This window comes from Atractosteus spatula, chromosome 1 (genome assembly GCF_055471065.1).
Source record: "Atractosteus spatula isolate fAtrSpa1 chromosome 1, fAtrSpa1.hap1, whole genome shotgun sequence".
In the NCBI taxonomy this organism is placed as follows: domain Eukaryota; kingdom Metazoa; phylum Chordata; class Actinopteri; order Semionotiformes; family Lepisosteidae; genus Atractosteus; species Atractosteus spatula.
The window spans coordinates 42815216-42833167 of NC_142706.1; the positions used below are offsets into that span (position 1 = coordinate 42815216).

The following is a 17952-nucleotide window of genomic DNA, read 5'->3' on the forward strand; positions in this document are numbered from 1 at the left end:
GTTTCCTTAATCCTGCCCCTATACATTATTGATCTTAAAGTAAAGATATAGATACTGTGTTTTTAATGCACAAAAGCTTGTAAGCCAGAGTTTGACATTCAAGCACAGTATGAAGTAAGTGAAATCTAACTTAAGTGATCCTAATAAAAATTCAGCCCGGTAGGTAAACAAACATTTTGACAGCCTGACAATTTAATCATGGAGGGGGGTAAGTGGTTGGGAGTGAAGTTTTAGTGTTTGGCCTTTGTAGCGCTTTTAGATAATAATTAGCAGTAATTAAGTATACTTGAATGCTTCATGGTGAGAAGAATGAAGTCACATCAAAATCAAATAACCTGAGTCTTTCTCAGATTTACTTTATTACTCACAGGAATACAAAATAAATTATAGTTTGGAGCATTATACAGTTGTCTTTGTTAGTAGTGGTAGTGGTAATATGATAATAGCTAATCTGAAGCACTTTAAATATTCATAAAATGTTGCTTTATTAATAATTTGTCTTTATTTCCCTCTGCCTTCTAGAACAGTGTACAATTAAAAGTACTATTGAAAAGAAGAGCTGTACTTTTATCTGTTTGCATATCCTCTTTCTCATTGATACGTTAATTCTGTTTCTTTACCGCACTGCACAAAGCCCCCTGAATCATTTTAATTGATGCAGAGGTAGTGAACCTTGCTGTGCTGTCTTCTGTAATGTCTTCACACATTATTGCTAATTGTTCATGATGTTTCCCCCCTTCCAATCTCCCAGCAGTAGTCAGCTATGACTGTTCATTCACATCTCTAAGCTTGCTGCCTGTCTGTGTTATACCTGGGGCTGTGAAGAACTACACACTGTGTTGTTTCCATCACCTGTCATTCCTTCTCTGTCCAATTTATTTTTCATATATTTTATAATCTCAATTTAGCATTATGTAGCATTTTTTTTATTTTAATATGAAAAGAAAGCCTTCATACTGAAATATACTGTAGTAGCTTAGACTCATTTATTTCAACAGTAAATAAAGTGAGCCCCGAAAATTTATAAAACAGATAATGGGAGATAAAAACAATATGTAATGACGAGGTATTTTTCTTACCATGACAGTCTCATTATTGTTGTTAAATTATTTAATTTTCTTTTTATTTGTACATTTATTTCTTGCACAATTACTTCAATGTACACTTCTAACCAAGAGTTAACTAGCTATGTGTATTAAACTTAAACCTGTCTTTATACTTACTCTTCAATTCCAGATATTATTAATGAAAAGACTCTGCTACTTTTATTTCTTACTATTTTGATTGTCTGATATATATATATACAGTATAGTTAAAATAGTTAACAGAACAAATATCATTGAAGACCTGACAGATATAGGCAAAATGCTGTGTAATAATACAAATTGGTAGTAAGACACTTAAAACCTGTTACTTTCCCAGCATTTATTAATCAGTAACTATGATTTGTTGGAAAATCTTTTTGTATAGATTTTAATAATCAGTTTAAAACTGATTCAAGAGGAAACATTAGGCGCAAACATTGCAAATTGAGCAGCAGGCACAATAGCATAACGTAACATCACAAAGTACAGGATGCAGGTATGACAGACACTCATGTCTGTTGAGGAAACTTTCCGCACCTGTTTTCCCTGTAACCACTTACTATCCATTATCCACATACACTGTTAATGTTACAGGGAAACTCTTCGACATGAGGTATGCCATGCTCAAGCAAGAAAACCTCTAGATCGTTTTCTCCCTGTCAATCCATCTCAGTGAGTACCTATTTGAGGTTTTTTTAGCTCTGTGGTGTCCCAAGATCAAAGACCTGTATGTCAAGTACACTGCTCCTAACAAGTCTACATAACTTCCAATATATCTCTCACACCTCGGTCCTATCTATTCTGACCTCCTCCAAGGTCATGCTCAAGGTCCAAGCTAAATATCACTGAGCCCTTCACTCACAGTATCCTTTGGAATCCCAGGTTGTGTCCACTGGCCTCTGTATTCTTACTCTAAGCTATGACCTGATGAGAAGTAACATCCTCTTAAGCACTGCATAGGGTGGCGCTACACCCTTTAGAGTCACAACCAGAGGATAGGAGTGAGATAAACCTTTTCATAATCCTGCACTTCACATGTAGAGTGACAGCCCTTCTGACCACACCCCTGTTCTCTTGTTCTCACATGCTGCCAGAGGCCAGCAATTAGACAGATTCTTCTACCACTGTACCTCCTGTGTTCAGTGAGCACCCCCCTGATCATCCACCTGCTCTCTGGACTTCATTCATCAACTCACACACCCATATTCCTTATATTCACACTGAGACTTTTTACTTGCCTCAACAGACTAGTAGACTTGCATTTACTTGAGCATGATAGGCAGCTGAGAAGCTTTGCAGCTCATACAGTCCTGTTCTGTTGGCACACCTCCAGAATGACTGTTATTAAGTGCTCGCAGACGTATCCCCTTTGGTTTCCTAGATCTTGATATACTCCGCTTCCAGTATGTCTTGCTACAGTTCCACCAGATCTACTGCCTCACCCTACATGTGCCAGGTGACCTACTCATAACACAAACATCAACATATTATTTAGGATACGTTTGGAGTCTACAAAGAAGTTCTGAACTGGGTGAACAACCACGGTGTCAATGACAAGAAAAGACACAGCATTCAAACCACAAGGTTTAATTCAACAGTCAGACTAATGTAGTTCAACAAATAAAAGTCATTAAGATTACAAGGTCATTCACTCATATCCTGCATCTTAATTACAAGGTCATTAAGATTTGTTCACAGTTGCAGGAGTTATAACATTAACATGCTGGTGGGATAACACACAGAACAAAACCAGATCACACAGCACATACTGTATATGGAAACAAGATTTACATGAACCCAGGAGTACTTTGCAGGGTGGGATGTGGAATCACTGTAATCGTTCAAATTAACATCAGGCTTAGCGAAACAAAACCAGAACCAGATAGCAAATAGATTCCTCCCTCTAGGATCCTCCAATATGCTAAATTAGCTTGTCCCAGGGAATCAAAATATAACTAACAAATGATTCCATCTCCAGTCCTGCAGGGGCTCTACAAGAAAATCTATTTGCCATCTTACTCTGTTTTACTATGCTTCTTATATTTGGGAGTTCCTGCCTTCTTATTTAATTAGCCCAGTGGTAGCAGTTGCTGTTGGGTGTGGGCCTAGACCTAAAAATTCATTAAGACAATGACAGCAGTCGTTGTTGTTTTCCTAGGTCTCATCAATTATCACAGGGTTTGACGATTCTAGGGTGTGTACCTGGGAGTGTACCTGTGACAAAACAAAAGACATAGAAGATTAAAGATTAAACCTGGCACAACACAATACTTGCAAATCAGCAAACAATACTAGCCCACTGAGTCATCGTGCAATTTACATACATTCATAGCTATAGGTCTACTGTATGTGGAAATTAGGGACAAAAGACAGAGAGCGATAACACATCCTGATACTTGGCAATACATCATTGTGCCTCTTCTGATACCTTTAACATTCTTCCTCACATAATTTGGTCTTGGAACAGATGTCATGGGTGGCATCTGAGTGGCACTTTATTTTCATAATCTCTACAGATTCAGATTTATTAAACATTTAGTTTTGCTTTATTTTTATTCTCTTTTGAACTCTTTAATGCTTATTGTAAAAATAAATCTTTGTCACAACTGTCGCAGCTAAAAATGCCTGATTTTACAGGTAAATCATGATACTGTTGCAAATTCTATTTAAGTTAATTTTATATTGAGTTTTCTAATTTCCCATTATAATTTTTTTAATTACCACAATTGACTCTCAGTTAGACAGCTTAAGAACAGCATTTCAAACAACTTGCATACTTCCAGATTTCAGAGCAAATACTCAAAATGCTTGGTTTATATGATCTATTTAGTATTGGTTATGTTAATATAAATTAGCCATGGCTGTTTAACAACACTATAAAGCAGAGATGTCTAAAGAGACTTCTAATTTTATTCAAGATGTAACTATACCATGGTATGGTTGCTTGTTTTGACTTAAACTTGAAATGGAGTTAGAATTCTCTTTATAATGTTCTGCTTTCTAACATTGTGAAACCATCATGGCAAATGTTCACATATCCCATAATTCATAGTGATTTCTGGCTTACTCTTAAAAATGCTTTATGTAGTGAAGTTCCAAACACAAAGAGAAGCTCCATTACCTTTTTCAATAAAGGCATAAACAAACAAGCAGTCAAAATATGAGCAGATAATCTATTTTTCCATGAGTCAGATTCAAAACTGCAATGTAGCCATGCCATGATTTCATCTTGTTCTTTTGTTGTCCTTTCGTTTCAGATCCAATCATTATTAAGAATGAAGACACACAAGGCTGTAACTAGGCATCAAGCAAAATTGTATTTTGAAAGTTGTACCCATTCATAATGTATTTAATTTCTGGTGCCCTTTTCAGTCTTTTTTTAGGAATCAGTGCTCCTTGAAGGTCATCGCAGGGGAAGCTACAAATCCATTCTGATTACTTAGCGTTAATTACTCATCTTTCACATGTCATTTGTATTTTTGCTCATTCTTGTTTCCATAGTTATTTCTCTTATTTTATTATTTTACCTGACCTCTGGAACATACCAATATAGAAATGGCTTTAGACCTTTCTTTATTCCTTCAGTTCTGTTGGGGATTTTTGTAATGCAATAAAATTTGGATATATTCAACAACTAGAAAAGGTTTCTGTCTGAATAAGAAACATTAATTATTAGAGGATTTTCCCATTTTCAAGATTAATTAAGATTACATTGTTAAATACACTGTACATTTGATTGTGGGTTTCTGTTTAAAGATTAATATATCAGTGCTTTGCAAGTAAAATCCTTGTTGGGTATTCTGTACAGTCTGTACAGTGTGACGAACATACATATTAATGCTACCTTTATTATATAGTTTTATTTTGAGATATATTTAAATATATTAAGGCAAATAAGCAAAAAAAAAAACGATTATATAATATATTATGTACTATTCACATTTTTATTCACAAGAAATTGTGATTGGCATTTAATTACATAGAGCAAGAGCCATACTGGTAGATATGTAGACATATATTCGTACAAAGCTGTACAGATTAACAAACAGTAGGATCGTCTTACATTTATACTAATCCCTTATCCATTGGGTCCAATCACACAGTTGCCTCTTGAGACTGCAGATGAAGCAGCATCTGTTCATTGACCACCACAACTGCAGTGCAAATCAAATAAGATTACATTGTTTGCAAGAACTTTCCTGTGATTCTAGCATTTAAAAATAAAGAAAAATGTCCTGCATTACCTTTAATAACTAAGGTGCTTATTAAAGTCAGGCTTTTCACTACATTTACCTGAGAGAAAATAGTGACAATTCAACAAACAGCAAATTAGAAAACCAGGAATCAGAACATTCTGTGATTTTAAAGGTCAGAAACAAAATGTGCTCTTATATGGTCTGAAACCAGAATAGACCTGACTTGGCATACAATTAAGCAATTTTAGCTTTCAGAGGCATAGTCAAGCACAGAGATGGTTAGAGTGGCACAGTTACGCATAGTAAATAAACCACTTTACTGGGCAGCTAATATACTCAAAGGTTTAAAACGGCTGTACATGTAAAAGGAGTTTGTAAGTACATGATTTATTGTAATAGAGAATGTGATGTTGCTTTAAAAATCATTTCAGTTTTCATTTATCAGTAAATGAAGTTAGTTTATACAGTAAATATTGATATATGTATATGTATGATATTTCATTGAATAGTGTGAGTAAACCATTATTTAATACAAGTACTAGGTTTATTCCATGCTGAAAAAAAGAAGAAAGAGAACACAACGTTTCGGCCGTGGAGCCTTCTTCAGGTGTGAGAGAGACAGGGCAGTAGGCAAAGGTAAAGTAGCGGGAGAACAAAGGCTGGGAGGGAGGAGGAGTGAGAGGCGGGAGCAGGGGACAGAAAGAGAGGCCAATCAAGAGTGATTCTTGATTATTATTAAATTTAATTTCTCTTTCTTCTTTTTTTCAGCATGGAATAAACCTATTACTTGTTCCTTTGCAGCCTACGCATGCTGACGCAGCTACCCACCTGAACTATCATTTAATACAGTCTTATAAATCATTTACTTCTTGTATTGAAATTGCTTCTTCATAATCTACTATGTTTACTTTATCATTTTGTATTTTTGTTTGTAATGACTATAATTTAGAATTTAATTACATTTATTTATTACAGAATTTATTACAGAAGTGTAGTGGCACAGTGTCATGGCAGATACTGTATTTAGAGGGATCCAGAGAAATGTAGTAAGAGAACAAAAAGTCAGTTTTTTGTGTTGTTGTTGTGTGTTTTTGCCATGCACTAGGTAAATAAAGAGCATTGTTTGTTTTTACCTTACAGCTGCATGTGCGTGTTTGTTTTTCTGGGACCTGCCTAAAAGATCCTTGATACAACCCCCTTGTTCTGCATCATTAAATTCTATCACTTTGAATTCATACTTTCAAAGAATCAATATGTATAAATTTCAATGTGAAAAGGAGGGCATTGCCATCTGGGTAGAGATGATAGGGTTGCATGGTTTCAAAAATGACTGCATGGGAGAAAATGTGATTATTTTTCTGTTAAGTATTTATTTTCTACTGTTTCTTTCTCCACAAAATAATATTTAAAATCATCAGAAAAGATCTTATTAAAACATTTGTCTTTTTAAGGTTTCCTTAAAAATGTGGCTTGATTTATTGCATGAATACTTACCACTGCATACAGAAAATCAAACAATGTACTGTATATGATTTTGCTGATTATGCATTTTACTAATGTTAAAAATGTCCTTATAGTGCAAAATTTCATCCCAAAAGTTAAATACCTAATTGTTATGAAATGCGAGCAATGTTTATCCTTGCATTACCCATCATTGTGCCTTAAAGACACTTTTGCTTCAATGAAGTTATTACATTTGCATTTAAATGTGTTCTTCTAGAGACCCGATGAGCTGTATAAGACACAAGTATACAATAAATATCAATGGTAACCATTACATTTGCTTATAATACATATACAGTTTTGCCATATTATACCTAACAAATGCAGAGATAAAAATTAAAAATCTGATTAAAAAACTTATAAGACTGATAAGTGAGGAGAAATAGACAATGTTCAAGGACAAAGAGATATGAATAAAGGTCTTGATTTCCTATAAATTTTCAAAACTACAGAACATAGTTTCAAATATCATGTATGTTGGTCCATTGCAATTAATGTGATTTTTGTGTCTTAAATTCATAGTACTGGTATTTGTTCAAATAAACCTTGTTCAACATGAAATGTGTGCTGTTGGGTTTACCATCTGGTATGCTGCACAAGAGGATCTACCCTCTGATCCTCTGTATCTGGAGGCTCGCAAGTCAGAGCTGTGTCCCTGCTGTACCAGGTATGGTTTTGTTCTCCCTTGTGGACAGGAGATAGATTGCTGCCTAGAAGGAAACAAAGGTAAGAGCCCAGAAGACTAAGCTAAAGCCATTTACAGATGTGGTGCGAAAGAAAAAAAAATGTCAGCCTGATCTCCTTACAAAGCTTGATGCCACCAACCATGGATGCTGAGAATTGCAAGGTCCTGTAGAGGTGAATGGAGTATAGAAAGGCAAAATGAAAAGAGAACACATTACCTCATTGATAAGTACCAAGATGTTTTTGCAGGGTGAATTAAGAGTATAGATACATCCATGTAAACAATGGCTGGTAACAAAAATACTGTATTTAATAGCTGTCCACAAGCTATTTCCACCTGTAAGGCTGTACCCATCATTTAAGTCCTCTAATCAACTTGGGGAAACAATAAATGTAAACCAAATGCTAAGATATCCTGTTAAGTATATATAATTTAAGGTAACTGATGTTATGTTAAAATTGTATAATGCAACAGTAATTACTCATTAAGATATTGTGTGTAATTTTTGTCCCCTGTTACAGAAAATATTTCTGTTCTGGAATCAGTCCAGAGAAGGACAACTAGATACATTTCTGGACCTAAAGGAGTGCTTTGGTAGGTGAAAAATAAATTAACTTGTTTATAGTGTTAAACAGAGAAGGTTACGAGGAACCCTAATTTGAGTTTTCAAAATCATCCAAAGCATTGATACAATCAACTGAATGGACTTCCAGAACTTTTGGCAACAAGATACTTTTTTTACAATTACAATTTTTTAAAAATTTTACAATTTTTTTTAATTTATTATCCTGATGTCTCCAGAAAAAAAAAATTGGATATTGTCATTGGATTAATCAGCTACTAACAGCCAAATAGGCTAAATAGACTAGAAGTGGTCATTGTAAATGTAAACTTTCTTATGTTTTTAAAATGTATTTTTCCATGAAACAGCTGTATAGTACAATATTGTAAGAAGGACAGAAGCTAAAAAGAAATGATACTGTATTTACTGTTCTGCAAAAGCATTAGATATTTTGCATTGATATATTATTTTCCTTTCTAAAACAGAATCATAGGTATGAAATTATTCTATTGAACTTTTCACACATTTAGTTTTAAGATAACAGATCCTGATTTAAATTCTCGTAATTTTTGTAAGAGAAATACAAAAAGTATTCAAGAATTTATTTTAGCTTTATGGTTGCATAATGAATGAACATACTTGTCACGGACGTCTAAAGGGACTAACCGTGGGGAGCAGGAGAGCGGAAAAAGACCCATATGTGTAGCGGCGAGACGGGAAAAAGGCCCGGGCTCATTGGTGCAAAGAGTTCAGGAATGCCGTATAGAAACCTATGCCCTCAGGGAGCGGACGTGGGGCGCCCTGGTGCTAGGCGGGTCTCAGGACATCCGAACGTCAATGCTGAGCGAGGACAGAGTGCAAGACCCGGAAATATATAGGCAAGGGAAAGAGAGGGACCGGAAGGACAGCAGGCAGGAAACTAGGGACAGGACAGAGAAGGAGCGCCTTCTGGCTGCAGAGGGCGTGACAATACTGTACAGTATAATATTCATGATAAGGAATACCTGACAATAATTAATTAGATTTTATAGGCAAATATGTTGGAATATAACAACTCATTTTGGCTGAGCAGTTTATCCTTAACTGTTGTGATCAAGATTTTGAAGATTCTGAAGTTTAATTTCAATGGAAATTAAAGATTGCTAAATGACAATCTTTTCTTCAAATTAAAATCATAGCTAATTCAAAGATACTATTAATATAGTAGACAAATCTAATGGAGGCTTTGGCTGCTCATATCACACATACATTGTCTCTCCTTATATAGTTAAACAATTTGTACATTAGAGGAACTGAAATGAAATAAGCCAGTTAACGTGTAATTTGTGAGATACATCATTATTAAAATAGATTGTAGCTATACAAGGGTAACCAAGTTATTGCTTCCTATGCCTGCTTCCTCTTCTACTCTAAAATCTTCAATTTCTGTAGGATCTTCAAAACTTTATCTCTCTCACCCAGCACACCTCATCATCAGTTTCCAGTTTCACCCCCACTGGTTCTTCTTCCTTTTCCTTCTTCACAATTCTCTCTGAATCACACATCTCCTTCTTCTTTCATGGCCATAAAACGACCACTTACATTCAGGAACCTCTTCACTCAGATCTTCCAGACTGCTGTCAGCAATCTATTTCCATTTATTTCTTATGTTCTTAATACCTCTCTACTCTTTCTTCCTCTATTTTTAGATACACTTCTTTTTTAAAAATCATACCTTGATCCCAAATCCTTTTAGACCTATCACCCAGTATCAGTTGTTGCCTTTCTCTCTAAACTTTCAAACCCTTGGTAGGGAAGTGCTCTGCCAGCTCTCTGCTTTCCTCTTGCAGGATTCTTGCTTGGCCCTTTTCAGCTTGGATTTTTCTCCACATACTCGATAGAAATTGCTCTCTTCTCCTCCGATTTTCACATACGGCTGTTATGTTCTCTATTTGTGCTCTTACACAGCTTTTTAATGATGACTTACACTTTATTAACACAGTGCTCTATAAGCATTACAACACTAACTCTGTAACTGCCTCACCAACTGCCCCTCAATCTACTACTCTATATATATATACACTATTTACATATTCATGTATTGCATCATCTGTGCAGTATGGCAATCCATAAGGATCGCACTCTACCAATATCATTACAACTGCTGTGCTTTGTTTTAATACTTCATGACCCATCTGCTGCCTTTGATACCATGTATCATTCCATTTTTCTGTCAACACCTAATAATTTTGAACACTGTTTACAACTAGGTTTCCTCATTTCATTTTCTTTTATGCTTTTTTCAAATTATTCTTAATAATGCTTAAAACTTCCTCTTTTCCGCTTCCACAGCTCTGTGAAACTGGTCCCTCTACAAACAACACAAACAATGAAACCCACCTCATTTGTTAGTACTGCATTGGTGCCTGTTTGTGCCATTGAAAGTAGTGTTTGTGCTGCTCTTGTGTCTGAGATATAGCGCCTTATTTTTTCAGGATTGTGATGTCACTCAGCCCTCCTACAAAGCTGTAGGGAAACTGTACCAGTATCGTTTGTTAGTTGTACGTTTGTGCCAGTTTGTTCCATTGAAAGTAGCTTCCCAGCTGCTTTCGTTCTTGAGATATAGTGCCTTTTTGGGGGGTATGATGTTACTTGGCCCCCCTACAACGTTGTAGGAGAACCAAACCAATCTCATTCGTTAGTGCTGCGTTTGTCCTGGTTTGTGCCATTTAAAGTAGCGTTCGTGCAGCTTTTGTTACTGAGATATAGGGCCAATATTTTTCCAGTATTTCTGAGGTCTGCATGTGTGAGACAGGTTAGGTTTCCCTACGACATTGGAGGAAGGCTGAGTGACGTCACGACCCTGAAAAACAAGGCGCTTTATCTCAGAAACGAAAGCAGCACAAACGATGAAACCCACCTCATTTGTTAGTAGAGTGTGTGCTGTTTGTAGGGGGGGCAACTTCACGGTGCTCACTTCCACTTATCTACTTTTCTCAAAGCTGTCTCCCCCTGAATGCACTGCTATCTTCATTCTTACTATTACGTCTGTTTAGAGTTTTCCATCTCTTTTACTCTTGTTGCCATTATGACCTTATTCTCTTCCTCTTGTACTCAGAACCTCTGCATCACACTGACCTATAGCTGCCATTCAAAACATTTTTTATGCTTTTTCTTGAGCAAGTCTATACAAATTCAGGTCCAGATCCTGATATTTTCCTCTCTAGACCATTGCTATAGGTTCCCTGACAATGCTGTCTGCTCACTCTAATTAATCAAAAAATTTGTAACTCATTTTCTCTTTTCTCTACTTCACCTTTTCATAGTTACTACATTATTCCAGCCACACCTGTGACTCCTGACTTTTACATGCATGTGATTCACAACCCTAGCACTACCCCATCATTATTTTAACTACTCTTTTTCCTGCCTATTTTCAATCTCTTGACTCTCCTTAAATATAGTATCTTCTGATCAGCTCCACTCCTCCATTTAATCAGACATTCTGCATCCTCAATCTCTTCTCTAACTACCAGAGCCTGATTATTCTCCCTCCTTGTCCCTCAGTGGTGAACTACCCGCCCCCAACTCAGAACTACTCAGATCCTGATCACTTTTTAGTTCCTGTTCAAGGCTGTTCAGACATCATTCTTCTTCCTGCTGTATAATGTACTAAGTCTTAAATTGGTGATGCAACTTTCTTTTCAGTGAATAAATGCTTATTTCATTTAGAAAAATAAAACAGATATGTCATGACCAGTGCTGGCCCCTCAGGAAATGTGGCAACACTGAAGAGGTTACAGACCTGGGTGCTGGCAGGCAGACTGGCAGGCTGAATGCAGGGGGCTAAAAAACTAGAAACCAGGAACACGAAGGGCTATGCTGGGCCAAAGGAACGTGGCTCAAGAGTGGAGTGAGTGCAGAGTGGAGGCATGGCCACCCGCCACTAAAAACTGAGACACATCCTGCTGGGGAACAACATGGAATGGCGCAAGAGTAACAACATACCTACAGTGCGTTCACATGACTCTTTTTGTTTATGCTATTTGATTTTGTGGAACTCGGAGCAAGAGTAACAACATACCTACAGTGTGTTCACATGACTCTTTTTGTTTATGCTGTTTGATTTTGTTTGTGTGCCACTTGCACTGCTCTTTACGTTTGTGCTTGCTTCATTTAAATTTTATTAATATACCATTTTTATTTTTACTTATAAATTATTTTACCTTCACAGTTTTTCGTTATACTTAGTCACTCTCTCAGGCTCACTCACTCTCAATAAAATTTCAGTCATAGTGGCCTGAGGCCAGTCTTGGGAAGCACAGAGCACAGGATACACTTTGGACAGGAGGTCAGTTCATTTGCGGAGCACACACAGGCACAAACACACACACTCACACCAGAGCCAATTATTCACAGAAGCCAATTAACCTACCAGCATGGCTTTGGACTATGAGAGGAGACCGGAGCACTTGGAGGAAACACAGGGAGAGCATAAAAACTCCACACATATAGAACCACAGGAATTAAACCCAGATCTCTATGCAAGGCCATAATGCTAACCACTGTGCCACCATGCCACCATCATTATACTTATACTTAATGTATATATAATTATGTGTGGTTCACAAACTTTTCATTTTTATGTACAGTATATAACTGTGTAAAGTGACTGGTAATTTAACATATGGGTTATATCAAAAATATGTCACGAGAGCCAAGTCAGACTCCCATGAAGTGTGTAGTAAAGGCCCTTATGCATGACAGAATAATCTGGAAGTGTCTGGAGAAGGACATGAGGGGAAGAAACAGCAGGGTTAGAACGAGTTGACAGACAGGGGGCGGTGACTGTAGTGATCCGGTGCACGGGGAAAAGCAAAAGCAACCAAGTTCAGGGAGGTTCAAAAAGGTTATCAGAGCACAGTCCATGTTCCATGAACCAGGAGATCCATCCGAGACTAAGACACTCAAAATCTCCGGGAAGGGAACCAAGACCAGGAACACAGAGAAATAAATCCTTAATGGGACCAGGTGCTCCGAGACCTGAGCTCAGAAGTCAGGATGCCAGGGTGAATAGGCAGTTCCTTCGATGTCCGTCTTCCAATGCTGAACCACCGAGATGCCCGGCTTAAATAACACAAAAGAAACAAGACCCAGCTGGGGATAATGAAACTAAAATCAATACCAAAGAAGGTAGGAGCGCCCTCTGGAGGAGGGAAGACGACCGTTATAAAATATTTTTATTAAATGGTGAAAAAATGTTAATTCAGGTTTTTAAAAAGATTTTATCCCTTCTTCATTTTTATATAAAAACAGAATTAACCATTGAATATGGCTACTTTAGTTATTTACAGGTGCAGAAAGATTATTCATTCAGGTTAGAATAAAACAAAATGGAACAGTCCACTGGTCAAGAAAACATTAGTTGATGGTACAAATTAGACAAAGAGAATAAAGTGATGGAGATATAATATATGGACATTCAAAGAAACTACATTTTTTATTTATTGTGGTTCATACATTATGTGTATATATTAATTTTCAATAATTTATTATGCATACATTTATTTTGCTCATTTTAGTCTAATTATAATTTGTTCATTGTTAGTTACGTGCTTAAATTTGATAGATTCTCTCAATATTTGTAAAACAGAGGGATTTTTTTTCTGTCACCAAATGTTTAGTTAACCACAGCTGTTCAACACTAGTAGAAGTATTTGCCAGGTGCAATCATTGCAAGTTATTGTGAATTGGTGAACCAGAGCCCCTTAGTGACCAAGTGCGAGATACAGCACATACTATAAAGCCAAATATTAATAGTATTAACAACAAGTGGCATTCTCGGTCTTACCACAAAAACAATACAACTGTAACGCCCTCGCCTGGTGGTGAGGAGGAAGCGCCCCTAGGCGCTCGTAGTACCGCGGGGCATGCTGGGAGTGGTAGCCGGGGAGAGTATGAGGGTCAGCACGATGACCAGCGGCTGACCCTACCTGTGTAAATAATGTCCTAGTAATTCGAGTGCCCTGTGTAGTCCTGTAAAAGTGTAGTGTGTTGTTAGGTAATTACCACCCTAAATATGTGTACGTGTTCCGTCAGTCTCCTCATGTGTGTGTAGATCCTGTGTTTGGTTTTTGGTGTGGTTGTCAAATAAAGTCAGTGTTTTGGCTGGTTAATCGCGTCTCCACTGTTCTTTAGTTCTGGAAAGAACCTGCAACGCTACATTGGTGTCAGAAGCGGGCAGAATGAGCAACTCGTGGCAGACATTACCCGACTCTGTTAATCGCCGGCTGACGCTGACAGACGCAGAACCCATCGGCAACACACATAGGGAGCCTGAGCAACTCCTGGGTGCGACAGGTGGCCACAGCCCTTACCAGGGCTACCCAGTAGTGGCCCCGCCAGTAGAATTGGGGCGGCTGCCCCGGAGAGAAGATGCCCTCCCTGCCGGAGCCGATCAGCGATTCCCACACCCATCGGCGCGGGTGCGACCAGGTCGCTACGATGGTGAAGCGCCTTGGGAAACCTATGAGGCGCAGTTCCAGCTCGCGGCCCGGACGAATGGCTGGAGCCGGGCGGAGATGGCCGGCCACCTGGCGGCGGCGCTGGAAGGAGCGGCCTGCCAGGTGCTCCTGGACGTCCCGGAGGAAGACAGAGGCGACTACGCGGCGCTGGCGGCAGCCCTCCAGCTGCGCTTCGGTGTAGAGGAGGCGCCGGACTTGATGCGGGAGAGGCTGGCCCTGCGGCGGCGCCGACCAGGGGAGCGACTGGGCCCGGTCGCCGCGGATGTCATGTTCCTTGCCCGCCGAGGATACCCAACTTTCCCCCGGGAGGCGCAGCAGGAGATGGCTCTCCAGGCCTTTCTCAAGGCCCTCTCGCCAGAGGAGCTGCGGCGCCACGTGCAGCTGGCCGCGCCAACATCGCTGGAGCAGGCCTTGGCCCTTGCCACACGGGCTGAGGCGGTGTTCGGGGTGGCTGGGAGCGCCACCAGACGCAGTGCGCCCTGCCGGCTGACCGAGACGGCGACGGAGGAATCCAGCGAGGGGGAAGAGGAGCCAGCCCGGGCAGCGACCCCCGCGGAACAGCCCCGCACGCTGATTTGCGACCGCTGCGGGAAGAAGAGGACACCGAGCCCGGTTCTGCCGGGCACCCGAGCCTCGTCCTCCCCGATCGGCGTCGGGAAACGGGAACGGGGCGGCTCAGCGCGGGGAAGGCCGCCCTTGAACACCTCAACCCCCGCTCCGGAGAGCGCTGTAAAAACCGGTGCCCCTCACGCCACCGTGGGGCGAGTCGGCTGTAGCCGAGGCCTGTACCTCCAATGCCGAATCGAGGACCAACCCTGCCTGGCCCTACTCGACACCGGTTCTTCGGTGACCCTACTCCGACCGGGCGTCCTCCCCGACACCGAGGGCACCAACCCCCCAGGATGGGAGGCCTCCAGCCTGCGGCTAAGGACCGTGACGGGACAGCTCGCTGCAGTCCGGGGGAAACAGGTGCTTGCCTTCCGTCTGGGTGCAGCGACGGTGCGCCACCCCTGCTACCTCGCACCCATCCAGGAGGACTGTATTCTGGGGCTGGACCTGCTGCAGCGAGTGGGGGCCAGTTTGGACTTGGACCGGCAGGAGTTGGTGTGGCAGGGGGAGCGACTGCACCTGGTGGAGGGCAGGCCCGGCGAAGGCCGAGGGACGCGGGCTTGCCGGAGCCGGGGGAACAAGAGGCGGCGGCGGCGGCGGCGGCGTCAGTCGCCGGGGCAGACCAGGCCTGTGAGCCGGGGAGCGAGCGTGCCGGATCCTGCTCCCGAGTCAGCCGAGGGGCCAGACAAGGCGGCGGCGGCGGGGGCCGAGCGTTGCGTGGAAGCGAGGCGCGCCGTGGAGGACCTCTTCCAGCGGAGCTGCGAAGGCCTCGATCAGGACCAGCGGCAGCGGCTCCAGGAGCTACTCGCCCAGAACGAAGACCTCTTTGCGGCGAGAGATGAGGACTGCACCCGCACTGCCCTGGTCCAACACGAGATCAACACCGGCGACGCTCGGCCCATCCGCATCCCACCGGGACGCATGATTCATGCCAAGCGGACCGCCGCCGAGGAAAAGATCCGGGAGATGGCCGCAGCGGGGGTGATTGAGCCCTCCGCGAGCCCGTGGTCGGCGCCAGCCGTACTGGTCAAAAAAAAAGACGGCTCGTGGAGGTTCTGCGTCAACTATCGCAAGCTGAACGAGGTCACCCGGAAAGATTCCTACCCCCTGCCGAGGATAGATGACGCCCTGGACTACATCACCGGGTCGACCTGGTTCAGCTCCCTGGACCTCCGCTGCGGCTACTGGCAGGTACCGCTTGCTCCCGATGCTCGCCCGAAGACGGCCTTTTCCATCGGCCAGGGCCTCTGGCAGTTTACTGTCATGCCTTTTGGCCTGTGCAATGCCCCGGCGACGTTCGAGAGGCTGATGGAGAGGGTGCTGGCATCGGTCCCGCGGAACCAGTGTGTGTTGTATCTGGACGATCTGCTGGTCCATGCCCGGAGTTTCGATCAGGCCTTGACGAACCTCCAGGCGGTGCTGGCCTGCATCCGCCGTGCTGGCCTGAGGCTCAACCCCCGCAAGTGCGAGCTCCTGCGGCGGGAGGTGACCTTCCTGGGACATGTTGTTGGACCGTGAGGGGTGGCTACGGACCCAGGTAAGGTCGCCGCAGTGAGGGGCTGGCCGACTCCACGCACCGTCGCGGAGCTGCGCAGCTTTCTGGGGTTGGCCTCATACTACCGGAGGTTCGTCCGGGATTTTGCCAGCATCGCTGCCCCGCTGCACCGCCTCACCGACAAGGGCCGCCGTTTTGACTGGGACTCGGGCTGTGAGACTGCCTTCGGCCGGTTGCGTGAAGCTCTGGTGGGGGCCCCCGTGCTGGCCTACCCCGACCCGCGGTTGCCGTATGTTCTCGATACCGACGCGAGTGACTCGGGGGTGGGCGCGGTGTTGGCGCAGGAGGGGCCGGATGGGGAGCGCGTAGTGGCCTACTATAGTCGGGCTTTGACTAGGCCTGAGCGGAACTACTGCGTGACCCGTCGCGAGCTGCTAGCGGTGATGGCGGCGGTCCACCACTTCAGGCCGTACCTGTTCGGGACCCGGTTCCGGCTGAGGACCGACCATGCGTCCCTCACCTGGCTGCTCCACTTTAAGGAGCCGGAGGGGCAGATGGCGCGATGGATAGAGATCCTGCAGGAGTACGACTTCACTGTCGTGCACCGTGCGGGGTCTCGCCATCTCAATGCCGACGCTCTCTCGCGGCGCCCCTGCGAGGCCGCGGACTGCCACCACTGCGCCCGGCGGGAGCAGCGTGAGGGGGCTGTCCGCCCCGTGGCGGGGGTGAGCACCGCGGCCACGGCCCGGGAGGGGCCGCTGGGGGTGGGCCTGCCAGACCTGGCGCAGCGTCAGGCAGCTGATCCTGACGTGGGGCCGGTGCTCCGCTGGAGGGCAGCAGGAGTGCGGCCTACGCGAGAGGAGCTCGCCCCGCACCCAAAGTCCGTCAAGGCCCTCTGCGCCCTGTGGGAGGCCTTGGAGGTAAAGGACGGGGTGCTGCGCCGGGGGTGGCGGGTACCCTCCAGTGGCGAGGTACGGTGGCAGCTGGTGGTGCCTCGGTCGCTCCACGGGGCGGTGCTCCGAGCGGTGCACGGCCAGCCGGGCGTGGGGCACTTCGGCGGTAAAAAAACCCTGCAGCGTCTCCGAGGCCATTTTTATTGGGGTCTTTGCCACCGGGACGTGGAGCGGTACTGCCGAACGTGTGCGGTGTGCGTGGCACAGAAGGGCCCCCCCGAGCGCTCCCGGGCCCCCCTCCAACAACACCAGGTGGGGGCTCCTATGGAGCGGGTGGGAGTGGACGTTTTGGGCCCGTTTCCGCGCACTGAGGCCGGGAACCGCTACGTCTTGGTGGCCATGGATTATTTTACGAAGTGGC

At 43.2% G+C, this 17952-nt stretch overlaps 1 pseudogene; it reads right to left on the bottom strand.

Annotated features, from left to right (window-relative positions):
- Positions 1-16020: 16020 nt before the first annotated feature.
- Positions 16021-17729, bottom strand: LOC148840900 (uncharacterized; annotated as a pseudogene).
- Between the last annotated feature and the right edge of the window lie 223 nt (positions 17730-17952).